This window comes from Oncorhynchus nerka, linkage group LG16 (assembly GCF_034236695.1).
Source record: "Oncorhynchus nerka isolate Pitt River linkage group LG16, Oner_Uvic_2.0, whole genome shotgun sequence".
Taxonomy (NCBI): domain Eukaryota; kingdom Metazoa; phylum Chordata; class Actinopteri; order Salmoniformes; family Salmonidae; genus Oncorhynchus; species Oncorhynchus nerka.
This window is the reverse complement of record NC_088411.1, coordinates 16,963,243-16,982,772: the sequence shown is the minus strand read 5'-3', so window position 1 is coordinate 16,982,772 and position 19,530 is coordinate 16,963,243. Positions and strand designations below refer to the sequence as shown.

Below are 19,530 nucleotides of genomic sequence, written 5' to 3'. Positions count from 1 at the left end.
CGCTCTGCCTCCAGCACACCTGCCTCCACTCATACAATCACATACACTCACACACAGAGAGGGAGAGGGAGAGAGCACTGGGGGAATGGCGGCAGGTTAGGAAGACACAGGATGAGAAGTAGAGGGTGTAGCAGGAGCAGATGTAACACCCAATCCACTGCATCCACCTAGGGGACAAAGCTAGAGCTGTATTTGTCAGACCATGATACATCCCAAAAATCGGTGTTCTCACAAAATCGTCTGTAGCGTCCGAACGGTTTGGCTCCTCTAAGGAAAGATGAGACTCGCACGAACACGTACATGTCAATTATTTTGCTCTAGGACACCCATAGGCCTCACAAGAGTCGTCTGAATGCCCCGCTGGTCTGTGGATACTGTTTAGTGCCAAAAACAAGGGGTTAAAAAATAACAAATGTTTCCTGATCTTTCTTATACAGTACCTCTCAGATATAGGACAGACACTTCAGAACAAACTTCCTTTAGATTTTTTGGGGGGCTATCTGTTGTTCCAGCTAGTGAATGTTTTATTCAATGCATCTGTATGGGCTACTATCAAATAATTATTGTTCATGAAATACATTTTTTAAATATTTTTTTATACTTAAAATTCCAAATTAAATAGCTACTTGTGCCTTGGTATGACCTTCTTAAAATCATTTCATATAGCTTAGTAGACCCCCCCCCCCTTCAGTTTAGACAGGGCTTAGACTCTTATGGTTTATCAGATAATTTCAGAGTTCCAAATACTGCTTGGCAAAGCACAATCATTCAACCCACTCCCACAGCAAGCTAAGGACCTCATTAAAAAATTGGAGGCTAAAACTGGATCTGAGAAACCAGTTAGTAAATAATGTACCTGGGTACTATGTTCAGTGCTGTTTTTAAATTCAATCTAAATGGCCAAAAGCATAATCTGTATATGAATGTGTATACTAATTGTGCTTCCTTCAATATCAACACTGAATAGGCTTTGTTTCCCACAAAATTGACAATACTGTGAAATCACTTAACGATTTTCTGTTGTCTATTTGAGGGTGAGCTGAGAATGATGTCAGTCCTGGCAGCCATCGAGGAGGGCACCAAATTTGACCGAGGGAATGGAGTGAAGTCTGCCTCCATGGTGACTGTTCTAAAGGTGACTGTCCTGAAGTTATTTTCAATTCAAGCTTTATATTTGATTTTTCCATGTTTGATCGGATTTGATTTTTTTTATTGATCATGGTCTGAATCGCTCGCACTGTTCTGATGTTCATGTACTGTACATTCAACTATACAGTAAGACGGCTGAACGTAGTCTCCATAGCAGTACCTCAAACTCACGCTTTCCTGAGTTTTGAAGAGGCTAGTCTAAAGGTAATGCAAAGTATGTTTTCTTAATTTACGAAGGCATGAGGGTAACATTTATATAACTGCATTACTGTTATGATGACTTTATCCACTGTTGCTGTCAAGAATACAGTGTGATCACATAAAACTATATTCAGCGTCGTTTAGTTCTTATTAAGAATATAGTGTAATGTATTATAATTTCATTTAGGGAACAAGAGTCATTTGCCTGCTCTTGAGCTGTCCAATGAGTACGACTGTGCTTTCAACAAGTTTGCAGCCACCCAAGCAAATCACCATGGGCCACTTTCAAGGTATGTAGCCTGCCTTGACATATTACAAAGTTATCAAATCAACAGAAAAGTGTAAATGTAACCATAATATTCAGGAGGTGTTCCTTTTATTTTTTTTGATTAACTGAAGCCTGTTTTCAATCAATTGTGGATGGTGGTGTATGTGAATGTTGTCAGTGTGGATGTGTCTGCTGGATGACCTCTTTGCTGGAAAAGCCAGGGTTTGCCATCAGAGCTGAACGGGTCACTCCATGGGTCTGTCCAACAATTACAGCTACAACTTCAAATCAAATCAAAGTTTATTTGTCACGTGCACCCAAATACAACAGGTGTAGACCTTACAGTGAAATGCTTACTTATAGGCGCTTACCAATAGTGCAAAAAAGGCATTAGGTGAACGATAGGTAGGTAAAGAAATAAAACAACAGTAAAAAGACAGGCTATAAAAGTAGCGAGGCTACATACAGACACCGGTTAGTCAGGCTGATTGGGCCACCCCAGGTGGTGAGGGTAGGCAACAACATCTCCTCCCCGCTGATCCTCAACACTGGGGCCCCACAAGGGTGCGTTCTGAGCCCTCTCCTGTACTCCCTGTTCACCCACGACTGCGTGGCCACGCACGCCTCCAACTCAATCATCAAGTTTGCGGACGACACAACAGTGGTAGGCTTGATTACCAACAACGACGAGACGGCCTACAGGGAGGAGGTGAGGGCCCTCGGAGTGTGGTGTCAGGAAAATAACCTCACACTCAACGTCAACAAAACTAAGGAGATGATTGTGGACTTCAGGAAACAGCAGAGGGAACACCCCCCTATCCACATCGATGGAACAGTAGTGGAGAGGGTAGCAAGTTTTAAGTTCCTCGGCATACACATCACAGACAAACTGAATTGGTCCACTCACACAGACAGCATCGTGAAGAAGGCGCAGCAGCGCCTCTTCAACCTCAGGCTCTCCAGAGGGTAGTGAGGTCTGCACAACGCATCACCGGGGGCAAACTACCTGCCCTCCAGGACACCTACACCACCCGATGTTACAGGAAGGCCATAAAGATCATCAAGGACATCAACCACCCGAGCCACTGCCTGTTCACCCCGCTATCATCCAGAAGGCGAGGTCAGTACAGGTGCATCAAAGCTGGGACCGAGAGACTGAAAAACAGCTTCTATCTCAAGGCCATCAGACTGTTAAACAGCCACCACTAACATTGAGTGGCTGCTGCCAACACACTGACACTGACTCAACTCCAGCCACTTTAATAATGGGAATTGATGGGAAATTATGTAAATATATCACTAGCCACTTTAAACAATGCTACCTTATAATGTTACTTACCCTACATTATTCATCTCATATGCATACGTATATACTGTACTCTATATCATCGACTGCATCCTTATGTAATACATGTATCACTAGCCACTTTAACTATGCCACTTTGTTTACATACTCATCTCATATGTATATACTGTACTCGATACCATCTACTGTATCTTGCCTATGCTGCTCTGTACCATCACTCATTCATATATCCTTATGTACATATTCTTTATCCCCTTACACTGTGTATAAGACAGTAGTTTAGGAATCGTTAGTTAGATTACTTGTTGGTTATTACTGCATTGTCGGAACTAGAAGCACAAGCATTTCGCTACACTCGCATTAACATCTGCTAACCATGTGTATGTGACAAATAAAATTTGATTTGATGTACATGTAGATATGGTTAAAGTGACTATGCATATATGATGAACAGAGAGTAGCAGTAGCGTAAAAGAGGGGTTGGCGGGTGGTGGGTGGGACACAATGCAGATAGCCTGGTTAGCCAATGTGCAGGAGCGCATTCGTGCAGGAGCACATTCGTGTACATAATACCTCAATTGGGCCCATGTGGTAGTAGAGAGAACAGTCTATGACTGGTGTGGCTGGGGTCTTTGACAATTTTTAGGGCCTTCCCCTGACACCGCCTGGTGTAGAGGTCCTGGATGGCAGGCAGCTTAGCCCCAGTGATGTACTGGGCCGTACTCACTACCATCTGTAGTGCCATGCGGTCGGAGGCCGAGCAATTGCCGTAACAGGCAGTGATGCTCTCGATGTTGCAGCTGTAGAACCTTTTGAGGATCTCAGGACCCACGGCAAATCTTTTTAGTTTATTCCTGAGGGGGAATAGGCTTTGTCGTGCCCTCTTCACAACTGTCTTGGTGTGTTTGGACCATTCTAGTTTGTTGTTGATGTGGACATGAAGGAACTTGAAGACTTAATGTTTGTGTTATATTGTGAAGGTACTCTGTATTGAGTGAAATTGTATCCTGTGTTCCTCGGTTCATCCTGTGCAGTGCAGTCAAGATGAGCCCTCCAAGATGTACACCCTCTGCAAAAGGCACAATCTTTACATTGTAAGCCCAGCCCACGTACATTTGTGCAATCCTAAGATATGCTACTCAATGCTAACATGTTTTCTCTCAATACACTCTCGTTTGGACCATTGCTGCTGTGTCTGAATATATGGATCCTGACTTGTCCCAGTTAACCACTTTTAAAGATATGTAAAGTCTCACTATTTCCAGCCTGCAAATCATTTGATCCTTGGTTTGCTGTTTTCATTTTCACTGAATGCCTTTTGTAATTACTTAGCCAACATTGTAATATCCCCAAGACAACATTCTGATTAGTGTTATGTACATTATAGGCAGTGAGTGATTTCCACTTTTGCAGCTACCTTTTGGGTGTACCCTGCCACGACAGGAAATTTGACAAGAAAATTCCAGGGAAAAAAAACCAACATATTTTTCTTTGAGTTCAGGTCTGGTGATTCTCTCCACTGGATTACACATGACTAGATGTGAATGCCCCCATTCCCCGCTGATCTTGGTGATCAAGAGAACCTCCTACCTACTTCCCCAGCAACCCACTTGGTCACTCAGGTCTTTCACACAGGTCATCCCCAAATTCAACCTCCAGCATTTTGGCAACAGGGCTTTCTCCAGGGCAGCACCCAGACTATGGAACTCCCTGCATACATCTGTCTGCGAGTCTTAGTCAATGCCTTTTTATTACTCCAGCCTTTCCATAAAAGCCCCATCTGTTGTTGTTGTTGTGCCTGCCTCTCAGACGGTTTGTATTGTTATTTGGTGAGCTGTTCTTTGCTTCCCTGTTCAAATGATTTCATTGACCGAGCTGTGTTTATCTACTTGGGATAGATAAAAGGCAGTGTGTTTAAAACCTAAATGTCTTGTGCTGAATAAACATGGTCATGTGATTTAAAAAGGTGTTACAGCGAATAAACATGTTCTTTTGTTTACAATCTAAACACTGATGTGTTTTCATTGAAATTCGAAATGGCCTTGACGCGTTTAAAAACTTCATTTGTATCCAGATGACATCCCAATTCCTGCTGTGGTGGTCCCTGGGACATCAATATTGATGCCTAATTGTCTCAGCAGCACAGTGAACCGCAAGTCAGCCTCACACGGTTCTGTGGCATAGAGAAAGCACGGAGAGACTAAGTGATAGCTTGAAACACAAACCGACATCGATAACTATAGCTGGACAGGACTTGAGACCATCTCATTTGTCAATGCTACCGGGGATTTCTTTTTTTCTCTCCCTCCCCTGCCTCTCAAATCCCCTGCTGCCAGTATAATTTAGTTGGTGTTATCGGTGTGACTGAAGGAGTGTGGCCTGCTAGTGTCACCAGTATAGGAAGCGGGGACGGTCGTAGGTAGATGGGAGGAGAGAGAGACAAGGCAAAGGGCAACGGAGAGTAGCGAGGCCGGAGAGAGACGATGACTTAAGAGAGGAACACCGGACTAAGGAAGGGGGAGTTAAGGGCATAGGGGAAATAGGAGAATGTGTAAAGAGTAGCGGAAGGAGGAGAGTGTAGGAGGGAATGATCAGGGGAAAGAGGATGAATTGAGCGACAAACGGCTGAACTAGAAAAGAGGAAGGTCCTCATCTTTGTGAAAAGGGGACTGCAGAGAAAAACAAGTCATGAAGTGACTCCATTAGCCGAAACAAAACTTTCATAGAACCCACAGGATGCCGTGAAAATACCTTATTCTTTCGTCTAATAAATATAAAACATTTACATTCTTCTGTATCTACAGTATCATTTCAGAATGATTTTATGCCCACTAGCTTGGCACTGATTGTTTAAGAGCTGTTGTTTATCGGTTGGTCAACGCCAAGCTCACTGTTTTACGTGGGGGAGAGAGCCTTGCAAAGTCAAAGCTGTTTTTCATGTTTTCACATGATTTCATGTAAGATTTCCACATGTGAAATGATTTGGTTTTTCTGTAAGGCTACCAAGAGTCCACGACATCATTACCTTCTAAAGACACACTCACACATACTTACACTGACACTCCAACACACACATACAGTACACATACTGCACACGCCCACACACACAGAACACGTGCACACATGCATACTGACACGTCCGTGTGCATAGCCATGTTATTTTTTTACTCATTATTGCTATTTGTTATTCACTGTGTGTTTATTCCTCGTGTCACTATTTCTATTTTATTGAGAAAAAAAATACCTTTAATTCTGCATTGTTGGAAAAGGACCCATAAGTAATCATTTCACTGTTATTCTACACCTGTTGTTGAAGCATGTGACAAATACAAATTAGATTTGATTCATCCTCAAGCGTCATTGGCTCTCAGACCCATCTCCCATTCGATATGTTTTATTTTATGATACAAACTTATACAAACGAACAACAACTTACAGACACACACAAACAATAACTACATCTAATCTGCCCAGACCCACATGCTCACATCCCCATCCCTAGTGCCTGCATTATTGTTTGCCATTCGAGACATTTATATCCTCTTCGACGTAGAATTTGAGATGAGAATCACTTTGTCACTGGACAAGATATAAAGGTGAGGGAATTATTTTGGGGTGGCTGATGCAGACGTTGACACACACTCAATCCATCTCCCTACTTGCCACACATTAACGTAGGCTGTTCCACCTTTCTTTTCTCTTCTCTTTGTTTTCTCTGCTTTGTTCTCCCTTCTCTGACGCCAGTGCCAGATGTGGCCCGCCGCTCTCTTTCTTTCACAACGCCACAGGTGTCAAAACAAGGCACACACACACACACGTCAATGCAAGCCCCTTGTTGAATTAGTCAGAAATGTATCACCAGGACTGCTCCTAAGAATCCAAGATGGTAGCCAATCAGTCTGACCATTTGTGTGTGTGTGTGTGTGTGTGTGTGTGGTCCCTGAGATCAGAGTTTTAAGAGTTTTATGTTTTAATGACCCTGATCCTGTTTACAGAAGCAAATACTTTTTAAGGTGGACACTGTAATATAACAACTATTATATATTTTTTTAGATCTGTCTCTATTTTACGAAATTTACTTGTACAAAGATTTCATATTGAGTCGGCCTTTATTTTTTTCTACACCTTTCTGGAGTTTGGGCTCGTCGAGACAGGAGATCTGTCTGCGCACAAGGCCTGCTACTCAAGTGTAGGTGCGCACTGAAGGCTAGGAGCAGAGAAGCGGTTATTGGATTGGAAAACCTGATGTACTGAGGGAAAAATCTACATTGTTCTACACAACGTCTACTGGTCGTTGCACACCTGTATTAAAATACCTCTAAAACCGTCATTGATCCAAGATGGCGTAGCAGTAAGTCCTGTCGTGTCTCTGTATATATCTCTTTCGTTTTTTACATATTTTTCTTCGCATATCTCTTTAAAAACTTTTTGCTAAACCTAAGCTTCCAATTACTCTCCTGCAACCCGCCTCACCCAATGTAGATATTTTTCCCAAAGTATTTATATTTATATTTACTTGGAACCGGAACCCCTCAACTGAAGCTCAACTGAAGCTAGCCAGCAAACCACTAGCCATGCTAGCGGTCTTCAGCTAACCGGTCATCAGCTAACCTTCAGCCCGGAAAGCTCTCGCCAGTTCGAACAACGCGACTCTAACCAGAGCATAACGGACCTATTTATTTTTTTCATCCACCGACTTCTTCCCCGGATTCCCACCGCAAATGGAACATTTTTCAGCTGGATCTTCACAACTAGCTATCTAGCTATCTACGAACTGTTAGCTTGCTAGCACAGGCCTGCTAACCGTCTGCATCGCCGCGTCCCAAACACCCATATTTACTTTCTATCTCTTTTTGATTTTTAATTTGTTTATACCTTCCGGAAACCTGCCTCACCCAATGTGATACGGAATCGCTATTATTTTTATTTTTTTTAGAACACACTCAAGAACCTCCCAGAAGCTAACCAGCTAACTAGCTACAAGCTATTTAGTCATTGTTCGTTTTTAAAAAAACCTGGATAACACTCGCCAGTCCAGCTTCCCTGCCCCATCCACCGCTGCCCCCTGGACACTGATCTCTTGGCCACATAGCTGATGCACGCTGGACTGTCCATTAATCACGGTACTCCATTCTGCTTGTTTGTTTTATCTGTTGGCCCCGTTGCCTAGTCAACGCCATTTTACCTGCTGTTGTCGTGCCAGCTGATTAGCTGTTGTTGTCTAACCTACTGTTTTAGCTAGCTTTCCCAATTCAACACCTGTGATTACTGTATGCCTCGCTGTATGTCTCTCTCAAATGTCAATATGCCTTGTATACTGTTGTTCAGGTTAGTTATCATTGTTTTAGTTCACAATGGACCCCCTAGTTCCACTCCTCATACCCCTGATAACTCCTTTGTCCCACCTCCCACACATGCGGTGACCTCACCCATTACAACCAGCATGTCCAGAGATACAACCTCTCTCATCATCACCCAGTGCCTGGGCTTACCTCCGCTGCACCCGCACCCCACCATACCCCTGTCTGCGCATTATGCCCTGAATATATTCTACCATGCCCAGAAACCTGCTCCTCTTATTCTCTGTCCCCAACGCTCTAGGCGACCAGTTTTGATAGCCTTTAGCCGCACCCTCATACTACTCCTTCTCTGTTCCGCGGGTGATGTGGAGGTAAACCCAGGCCCTGCATGTCCCCAGGCACCCTCATTTGTTGACTTCTGTGATCGAAAAAGCCTTGGTTTCATGCATGTCAACATCAGAAGCCTCCTCCCTAAGTTTGTTTTACTCACTGCTTTAGCACACTCTGCTAACCCTGATGTCATTGCTGTGTCTGAATCCTGGCTCAGGAAGGCCACCAAAATTCAGAGATTTCCATACCCAACTATAACATCTTCCGTCAAGATAGAACTGCCAAAGGGGGAGGAGTTGCAGTCTACTGCAGAGATAGCCTGCAAAGTAATGTCATACTTTCCAGGTCCATACCCAAACAGTTCGAACTACTAATTTTGAAAATTACTCTCTCCAGAAATAAGTCTCTCACTGTTGCCGCCTGCTACCGACCCCCCTCAGCTCCCAGCTGTGCCCTGGACACCATTTGTGAATTGATCACCCCATCTAGCTTCAGAGTTTGTTCTGTTAGGTGACCTAAACTGGGATATGCTTAACACCCCGGCAGTCCTACAATCTAAGCTAGATGCCCTCAATCTCACACAAATCATCAAGGAACCCACCAGATACAACCCTAACTCTGTAAACAAGGGCACCCTCATAGACGCTATCCTGACCAACTGGCCCTCCAAATACACCTCCGCTGTCTTCAACCAGGATCTCAGCGATCACTGCCTCATTGCCTGTATCCGCTACGGAGCCGCAGTCAAACGACCACCCTCATCACTGTCAAACGCTCCCTAAAACACTTCTGTGAGCAGGCCTTCCTAATCGACCTAGCCCGGGTATCCTAGAAGGACATTGACCTCATCCCGTCAGTTGAGGATGCCTGGTCATTCTTTAAAAGCAACTTCCTCTCCATTTTAGATAAGCATGCTCCGTTCAAAAATGCAGAACCAAGAACAGATACAGCCCTTGGTTCACTCCAGACCTGACTGCCCTCGACCAGCACAAAACATCCTGTGGCGGACTGCAATAGCATCGAAGAGTCCCCGTGATATGCAACTGTTCAGGGAAGTCAGGAACCAATACACGCAGTCAGTCAGGAAAGCTAAGGCCAGCTTCTTCAGGCAGAAGTTTGCATCCTGTAGCTCCAACTCCAAAAGTTCTGGGACACTGTGAAGTCCATGGAGAACAAGAGCACCTCCTCCCAGCTGCCCACTGCACTGAGGCTAGGTAACACGGTCACCACCGATAAATCCATGATTATCGAAAACTTCAATAAGCATTTCTCAACGGCTGGCCATGCCTTCCGCCTGGCTTCTCCAACCTCGGCCAACAGTTCCGCCCCCCAGCTCCTCGCCCAAGCCTCTCCAGGTTCTCCTTTACCCAAATCCAGATAGCAGATGTTCTGAAAGAGCTCCAAAACCTGGACCCGTACAAATCAGCTGGGCTTGACAATCTGGACCCTCTATTTCTGAAACTATCCGCCGCCATTGTCGCAACCCCTATTACCAGCCTGTTCAACCTCTCTTTCATATCGTCCGAGATCCCCAAGGATTGAAAGCTGCCGCAGTCATCCCCCTCTTCAAAGGGGGAGACACCCTGGACCCAAACTGTTACAGACCTATATCCATCCTGCCCTGCCTATCTAAGGTCTTCGAAAGCCAAGTCAACAAACAGGTCACTGACCATCTCGAATCGCACCGTACCTTCTCCGCTGTGCAATCTGGTTTCCGAGCCGGTCACGGGTGCACCTCAGCCACACTCAAGGTACTAAACGATATCATAACCGCCATCGATAAAAGACAGTACTGTGCAGCCGTCTTCATCGACCTTGCCAAGGCCTTCGACTCTGTCAATCACCATATTCTTATCGGCAGACTCAGTAGCCTCTGTTTTTCGGATGACTGCCTTGCCTGGTTCACCAATTACTTTGCAGACAGAGTTCAGTGTGTCAAATCGGAGGGCATGCTGTCTGGTCCTCTGGCAGTCTCTATGGGGGTGCCACAGAGTTCAATTCTCGGGCCGACTCTTTTCTCTGTATATATCAATGATGTTGCTCTTGCTGCGGGTGATTCCCTGATCCACCTCTACGCAGACGACACCATTCTATATACTTTCGGCCCGTCATTGGACACTGTGCTATCTAACCTCCAAACGAGCTTCAATGCCATACAACACTCCTTCCGTGGCCTCCAATTGCTCTTAAACGCTAGTAAAACCAAATGCATGCTTTTCAACCGATCGCTGCCTGCACCCGCATGCCCGACTAGCATCACCACCCTGGATGGTTCCGACCTTGAATATGTGGACATCTATAAGTACCTAGGTGTCTGGCTAGACTGCAAACTCTCCTTCCAGACTCATATCAAACATCTCCAATCGAAAATCAAATCAAGAGTCGGCTCTCTATTCCGCAACAAAGCCTCCTTCACTCACGCCGCCAAGCTTACCCTAGTAAAACTGACTATCCTACCGATCCTCGACTTCGGCGATGTCATCTACAAAATGGCTTCCAACACTCTACTCAGCAAACTGGATGCAGTCTATCACAGTGCCATCCGTTTTGTCACTAAAGCACCTTATACCACCCACCACTGCGACTTGTATGCTCTAGTCGGCTGGCCTCGCTACATATTCGTCGCCAGACCCACTGGCTCCAGGTCATCTACAAGTCCATGCTAGGTAAAGCTCCGCCTTATCTCAGTTCACTGGTCACGATGGCAACACCCATCCGTAGCACGTGCTCCAGCAGGTGTATCTCATTGATCATCCCTAAAGCCAACACCTCATTCGCCGCCTTCGTTCCAGTACTCTGCTGCCTGTGACTGGAACGAATTGTAAAATTGCTGAAGTTGGAGACTTTTATCTCCCTCACCAACTTCAAACATCAGCTATCTGAGCAGCTAACCGATCGCTGCAGCTGTACATAGTCTATTGGTAAATAGCCCACCCATTTTCACCTACCTCATCCCCATACTGTTTTTATTTATTTACTTTTCTGCTCTTTTGCACACCAATATCTCTACCTGTACATGACCACCTGATCATTTATCACTCCAGTGTTAATCTGCAAAATTGTAATTATTCGCCTACCTCATGCCTTTTGCACACATTGTATATAGACTCCCCCCCCTTTTTTTCTACTGTGTTATTGACTTGTTAATTGTTTACTCCATGTGTAACTCTGTGCTGTCTGTTCACACTGCTATGCTTTATCTTGGCCAGGTCGCAGTTGCAAATGAGAACTTGTTCTCAACTAGCCTACCTGGTTAAATAAAGGTGAAAAAAAAATGTATCTGTTACTATGCCTGCTCTTTACTCAATGCTATCCTGCATTAAATAGGCTGAATGATCAATGGGTGAGTTATTATCTTCGCCTTATGCCCTACAAATTGCAACCGACTCCCTATCCTTTTAAAAACAGAGCAGGTTTTGGCCTCTTGCATGTCAAGTCTATTTCCAAAAATAGACATAATTAGAATATGGACCAAAACGACAAATGCAGACATAATGGTTTTATCAGAACCTTGGCTAAAGAAATCTGTGTCAAATAACTTGATATCTATTGATGGGTAAATGGTTTTTAGAATGAATAAAATGAATATATATTTATGTTAAATATGAGTTTAACACCCCTGAAATTCTCTCGATTCCCAAAGCCAAACATTTTGAATTGCTTGCGGTTAAAGTGAGCGTATATAAGGACTCCCACATCACTGTAGTCAGCTGCTACAGACCGCCACTCACTTAACTCTCTTTCTTAACCGCCTGGGACTAATTTTTATTATTATAATTTTTTTTTACCCCTTTTTCGTGGTATCCAATTGTTTTTAGTAGCTACTATCTTGTCTCATCACTACAACTCCCGTACGGGCTCAGGAAAGACGAAGGTTGAAAGTCATGCGTCCCTCCGATACACAACCCAACCAAGCCGCACTGCTTCTTAACACAGCGCGCATCCAACCCGGAAGCCAGCCGCAACAATGTGTGGGAGGAAACACCGTGCACCTAGCAACCTTGGTTAGCGCGCCCTGCGCCTGGCCCGCCACAGGAGTCGCTGGTGCGCGATGAGACAAGGACATCCCTACCGGCCAAGCCCTCACTAACCCGGACAACGCTAGGCCAATTGTGCATCAGACCTCCCGGTCGCGGCCGATTACGACAGAGCCTGGGTGTGAACCCAGAGTCTCTGACGGCACAGTTGGCGCTGCAGTACAGCACCCTTAACCACTGCACCACCCAGGAGGGCCTGGGACTATTTTTTTATTAAATGTGTGCCCATTTGTGATAAGCAATGCCCCTGTGAAGAAATTTAGAACAATCCCTGGTTTTCAGATAACTTGGCAGAATGAATTAGATAGAGAAATGTATCTTGGGCTCAAGCTAGACATACAAACGCTCCAGTTGACTGAGCCTCATTCAGAGCACTAAGAAACAAATGCACAGGATCGATCAGGAAGTCCAATTCAGATGACTATTTAAATGCAGTCACAGAGAACCTAAACAACCCTACCAAGTTCTGGAAGCTAATCAAATCAGTGTCAGGTTCTAATGTATCCTCTGGCCTTCCTGACCATTTAATGATGGATTCTAATGAAGAGAAGGATATAGCTAATATTGTAGGGTTTTTTAACAAGCACTTCATATCTTCAGTGTTTGATAATGGTGGGGCCCAGGGCTCTAATGTAAGCTCTGTTGCAGTCAACTATGATATAGGCCCTCATGTGAACCATTTTAGCTTTGAGCCTGTTTCTTATACAGAGATCTATAAAGCACTAGAGGCAATAGACACTAAAAAGTCTGCAGGTCCAGACAACCTGGACCCCTACCTCTTAAAAGATAGTAGCTGGTATTATTACTGAACCTGTGGCTCACATTTTCAACTTGAGTCTCTTGACCAATTCCATAACCAGCATTTGGAAATCAGCTTATATCCTCCCACTACTAAAGGGTGGAGATCCCTCAAATGCTAATAACTATCGTCCTATCTCCAAACTCCCTATCCTGGCCATAGTCTAGGAATCCCTAGTGAGCTCACGGTTAAACTACTTAATTGAAAAGAACATACTGAGCGGGATTCAGTCTGGCTTTAGATCGGGGCACAGCACCACAACTGCAGCTATGGGAGGGGCAAATGACAAAATGAATGCACTTGACTCTTGTGCTGCACTGTTTGTGGATTTATCAAAGTTAATTGTTGCTAGCTAGACTCAGAAACATTGGTCTCAGTGAAGGGGCAGTAAATTGGTTTAGGAACTTTGACAGAACACAATGTATATCTGACAATCACAAGTCTAGCTTTCTTGAGATTAATAGAGGTGTGCCCCAGGGTTCCATTTTAGCTCCTGTGTTGTTCTCAATTTTTATTAATGATTTGGGAAATGGGATGCAACCAGCAAAGTTACATACTTTGCCGATGATAGTCACATATTAATGTGCTCCTTCTCTGGTTCAGGCTGTTGAAGAGCTCCAGACTGCTTTTCAGTCACTGCAGGCCTCCCTTTATTGGCTCAAACTGGTCTTGAATGTACAAAAAAACTAAATTCATGACCTTTACCAGAGCTAGAACTCTGCCAGAGAAGGTTAGCATTTTCACATCTGGTGGCTTATCCATTGAAAAAGTGTCATCCTACAAATACCTAGGTATTTGGTTGGATGACAAGTTGTCCTTTAAAGTTCATGTGGATAATCTTGTGACAAAGCTTACATTGAAATTGGGTTTTTGTTTTATTTTCGTAATAAGGCTTGCTTCCCACTTATGGCTAGAAAGAAGCTTGTTGAGGCCATTTTTCTCTCTGTAATTGATTATGTTGACTTGTTGTATATGCATGCAACCTCCTCCGTCTTACAGAGACTGGACTCTGTTTATCATGCAACCTCCTCCGTCTTACAGAGACTGGACTCTGTTTATCATGCAACCTCCTCCGTCTTACAGAGACTGGACTCTGTTTATCATGCAACCTCCTCCGTCTTACAGAGACTGGACTCTGTTTATCATGCAACCTCCTCCGTCTTACAGAGACTGGACTCTGTTTATCATGCATCCTTGCGCCTTATTACAAATGCCAAGTCACTTACCCACCATTGCACCTTGTACCAAATGGTAGATTGGACCCCACTTTATATGCACAGAAAGATACATTTGTATGTGTTCATCCACAAAGCCCTTTTGGGTAAACTCCCTCTTTACCTCTGCTGTCTGGTCTCCTTCACCACCAGCAGTTACCATACCCAGTCTGCTAGGTGGTTGCTACTTAAAGTCCCCAGGACATTCACAGTATTAGGCACGACTGCCTTCTCTTCTTGTGCACCAGAGGCATGGAACAGTCTACAATCCATGCTTCAGCTAGATTTGTTAGTGCCACTGAATTCATTTCAAATATTGATGGGAGACTTACGGAGGAGTGTAAATGCATTTTTGGGCTGGATCATGTTGTTGTATGTTTCAATTCTGTAATCTATTGATTGTTGCTGCCTTCTTGGCGAGGTCTCAATGGGCTTGTCCTGGTTAAATAAATAAAACTATGGTACCAATCTGTTTACTTTTCCCATGCTATAAAAGGTTGCTGGTAAGGAGATTATTATATGGAGTATTTAAATAAATGTGTTTTTTTTGGCTGCTATTTACTTAGCCTTAGTGGACAACATAACCCCATTAAAAAAAACAATGTTTAGAATTAAAAAGGTTCATGGAAAACGCTCTACTTGAGTGCTTTGACTAATTTCCCCATAGACTTCTGAGTGCACGCAGAGACCTGGATTGCGATATGTTGTTCCCTCTGAGAAAGTTTTTGGAGAAAGGAGAATATAAATAAAAGCAGAAAAACAGCTCAAATCAAGCAGAATCATTTAGTAAGAGTGACACAGAGTACATCCCCAAGCGAGGCTTGTGCACGGCTGGGGTATATGGGACCTGGCAAGATGATTAGGATGGCTCTGGGAGTTGCTTAGTTACTGAAGTGAAAACACCTCAATATGATAGACTTATGGCACTTAAGTGTGTGTGTGTGTGTGTGTGAGCACGTGCATGTGTAACAGTATTGCTTCTGTCCCTCTCCTCGCCACAACCTGGACTTGAACCAGGGACCCTCTGAACAGAAGGACAACAGTCACCCACAGAGCATCATTTCCTATCTCCCCACAAAAGCTGTTGCCATTGCAGAGCAAGGCAAACAACTACTTCAAGGTCTCAGAGCAAGTGACGTCACCGATTGAAATGCCACTGGCGTGTACCACTAACTAGCCAGCCATTTCACACCAGTTACAAATGCATGTGTGTGCTGTGTGTTAAGACTCTGCTGTCATTCAGAGCAGTATATGATGCAGGGTTTGTGTTGTTCCTATTGGTTGTCAGTCACCTGTGACTCTGTACCACTCCACTATTGACCTTTCCTATCCAGTTCTGCTCAAATGGCAACAGAACCAGCATAAAAATCAATATCTGTAGAATTTCGATGTTAAAAATGAATTCCAGAATATTGACTCTTAAAATCAGCACACCTGCAGCATGTGATAATAGTCGAGTCAACTCACTATTGAAGATGTTACTGTTTTGAGAGAAAAAAAATACTGTTTGACTGTTTGTGTTAGTGATTTGCAGTAATACACCATACCAAACAGACTTATATTGAGCATGATGGAGATACTTGTTGGAAATATTTGTAAGTTATATTTTTTGTACAGCTTTTCAGTAGAAAACAGTTTGGGAATCTATTTGTACTTTACACAGGTGTCTGGCTCCTTAACAGGTAACATTCACTTTAAAATAACTGTGAAGGTAAAGTACCCTCTGCCAAATCCTGATGATGCATAGAGGAGTAGACAGACGTTCTCTTCAGATCTACTCAGTGGTGTGTACTTCCTAGTGGAGGGTTTGACCAGAGACAGAGAGAAAACTCAAGGGGAGTGAGGAAGGGAGAGAGAGTGAAAGAGAGAGGAGAGAACAGAGCTGTGCGTCACCACTCTCACCTGATTTGTGTTGATCATCATTTAATTAACCTTAAACAGATTGGACAAGTGTGCGTGTGTGTGTGTGTGTGTGTGTGTTTGGGGGATGTGTGTGTGTGTGTGAGAGAAAAACAGAGCAGTGTTTCACCTCGCTATCACCCGATTAGTGTTGATCAGCATTTAATGAACCTGAAACAGATTGGAAGAGTGAAAGAGAGGGAGAGAGAACAGAGCTATGCTTTACCTTACTCTTACCTGATTAGTGTTGATCAGCATTTAATGAACTTGAAACAGATTGGACGAGTGGGGGGAGGGAGGAGAGAGTGTGTGAATGAATGGAAACGGAAGAGAAAAGTTATGATCTCTCAACACACTGTGGGAGGCAGAAGACAGGAACACACTAATTTGTCTTGTCTCATCCTCCTTAATCTGGGCTGATTGCCTCCCGCTACAGTCTCTCACGATACAGTTTACTGCATGCCAGTGTCCCAGTCAGCCAGTCTGTTTCAGTCTGAAATGGCATCCTGTCCCATAATACTGCACTACCTTAAGATGTAGGGGTTTCATGTGTATTTGTACCTGCCAAGCTGTCTCACCAAAACATTTACATAAACAAAAAACGCACAAACATACTCACACAGGCACATGCCCCCTGAGAGATCCATAGAAGATCGAAAGACAACAATGCAACATAAGGGAGAAGTGATAGAAGAATGGAGGGATGGAGCAAGGCGTTGAGCGATGGCAGGAACGGCATGTCCAGGCAGCAGAATTGTTGTCAATCTCACTATCGGGGCCACTGATGGAACACACACACACACACACTCACTTGTATTGCGTGCTGTGTGTTCTTGTGATGAACACATGCATCACAAAAGCAAGGCGCCACAGATGTGTTTGGACGTAAAGTATCTCTGTCTGTTCAACCTGCCAACATGGCATCTCTCAGTGTGCACCTGTACACTCACAAAGTCTACTAAAATCTGAGAGAAAGGCTCTTACCTATTGAATAAAAGAGCATAGCTGCTTCACTGCTGGCACTAAAACCTGCCTCTCTCATTCTACCCTTCTGTGTAAGGGATCTGCCTAACTGGCAGAGAATCACTGTGGTATAAGTGCTAGGTGGAAACACTATCAGAAGGATATTTGTGGGAATGGAAACATTGAATTAAGCTAATTCTTTTGTGTCTCTTTCAGGTTGACGTTCTCTGGGTGATAAGAGCTGAGCAAAAGGCCTATCTGAATGGTCGATGACGGCAAAGATTTCTCAGATAAACTGGCCATTGATCGGATGAGACTTCCGGTAACTAGCTGTTGAATGGCTGGTCGAGTCCTCACTTAAACCCTATGGTGTGATCTGATGAGGGCATGAATACAGCTTTGATTGCAGTGTGGTGTGTGCAATAGGTCTTCCAGCTAGACCATGATTAGTTTATGCAGGTGTGTTGTAAGCACTGGAGTACCACCCCCGCAGCCCCCGCATTGCGGTGAGGCCCATAAGTTCTGGGGGGCCCCCAAGCCAAAATATATACAAATAAATACATTTGTTTTTGGTTGGGGGCCCTTGGAGGTCAGCAAAACTGCAGTACACCACTGGTTGAAAGAATAACTTGGCTTGATTGATTGTGAAGGAGAGTAGACAAGGGCAGAGAGAAAGTGGGAGAGTACTAAAGGAGTGTGAACAAGGGCGGCCAGTGTGCATGTTATATTTCTCTGCCTCAGTGTGTTTGATGTTTGGGTTTATGGCTCAACATTTCCAGACCGTTAAACCTGACAGCCAGACCTGTGTGTACGATTAACAGCTGGCAGCACCAGACCACGGCTTCCCCTGCAATGATTTATGTGTTAGGAAGGGGAAGAGGAGTACCCAGAACACACTGGGCGGAACCACAAACAGGATCACCCCTCATAAACCAGTCAAGAGCAGGGGTGAAAGTAGATTAAATTTTTTCCTGGTACGGGGACCTCTGGGCTTTTACATTTTTTTTTTATGGGCCTAATCATAGATTTCCATATAGCATCCCTATTAATTTAATAGTATCTCTATGGGCCTAATAGTAAAGATTTGTCATTTTCACTTTTAAAATGTATTGCCATCCTCTTTAATGTGGAATAAAGACAACCAGTCATGATAATTTCATCTGATTGTCAAGCAATTACTTACAAAGGCTTACGTAGGCTACGTTACTCTGGGGCTGCAGAAAGACAGGCGGTGCAGGAGTAAATAGTTTTAAAAGCCTAATTTAGATACCTTTATGCTTATTTCTGACATTTGTAGGCTATTTGTTAGTCAACTTGTAATAATTATATCGGCAGGGTAGCCTAGTGGTTAGAGCATTGGACTAGTAATCGAAAGGTTGCAAGTTCAAATCCCCAAGCTGATAAGGTACAAATCTGTCGTTCTACCCCTGAACAGGTAGCTAACCCACTGTTCCTAGGCCGTCATTGAAAATAAGGGGGGGGGACAAAACCAACAAACACTCAGTCTCAGGGACCACCCACACATGGCAAACAATTCAAGCTTCTGTAAAGGAAACCTGAAAACACACCTCTTTTAACAGGGAAATCATAATGAGCAATAGGACACACCTGAGTGTCATTAATGTCTCTAGGACGGTCTCTGCTGACCTCTGGTGACAGGTGGAACATTGACATAAATAAAGCCTTGCTCACCAGAATGTCATAAATCGATAAAATGATAAATGCATCGTCAACAATCTAGTTGACACTGTTAAAGCTTCTCTCGCAGAGTGAGGACATTTAGGGACCAGGGAGATTTCCAAATGACATCAGTTTGACCGGTTTTAAGGAAATGAAAGCTGTGAAAAAGATTCAACATGTTTCTGATAGTCTTTCAGTTCATCTTGGATGCATATTTTATGTGGTTGAAATTGAAATACTGTCAGTTTTTATGTCACTGACAGAAATTGCCCATACAGGCTATACAACAGGTACCTGAGTGCACATTGTATCTCTCAAGATGCTGAAAGAAATACATCATATTTCTCCACTCCTGTTCCTGAGACAAAATGTACATATTGTCTA

General features: G+C 43.9%; 1 long non-coding RNA gene across 1 annotated transcript; it reads left to right on the top strand.

The window, feature by feature from the left end:
- The first annotated feature begins 1,039 nt into the window (after positions 1 to 1,039).
- LOC115144572 (uncharacterized) lies at positions 1,040 to 2,145 on the top strand. The gene is made up of 3 exons (XR_003865833.2): positions 1,040 to 1,135; positions 1,277 to 1,353; positions 1,538 to 2,145. It is a non-coding gene; the product is annotated as an uncharacterized LOC115144572 (long non-coding RNA).
- Positions 2,146 to 19,530: the final 17,385 nt, after the last annotated feature.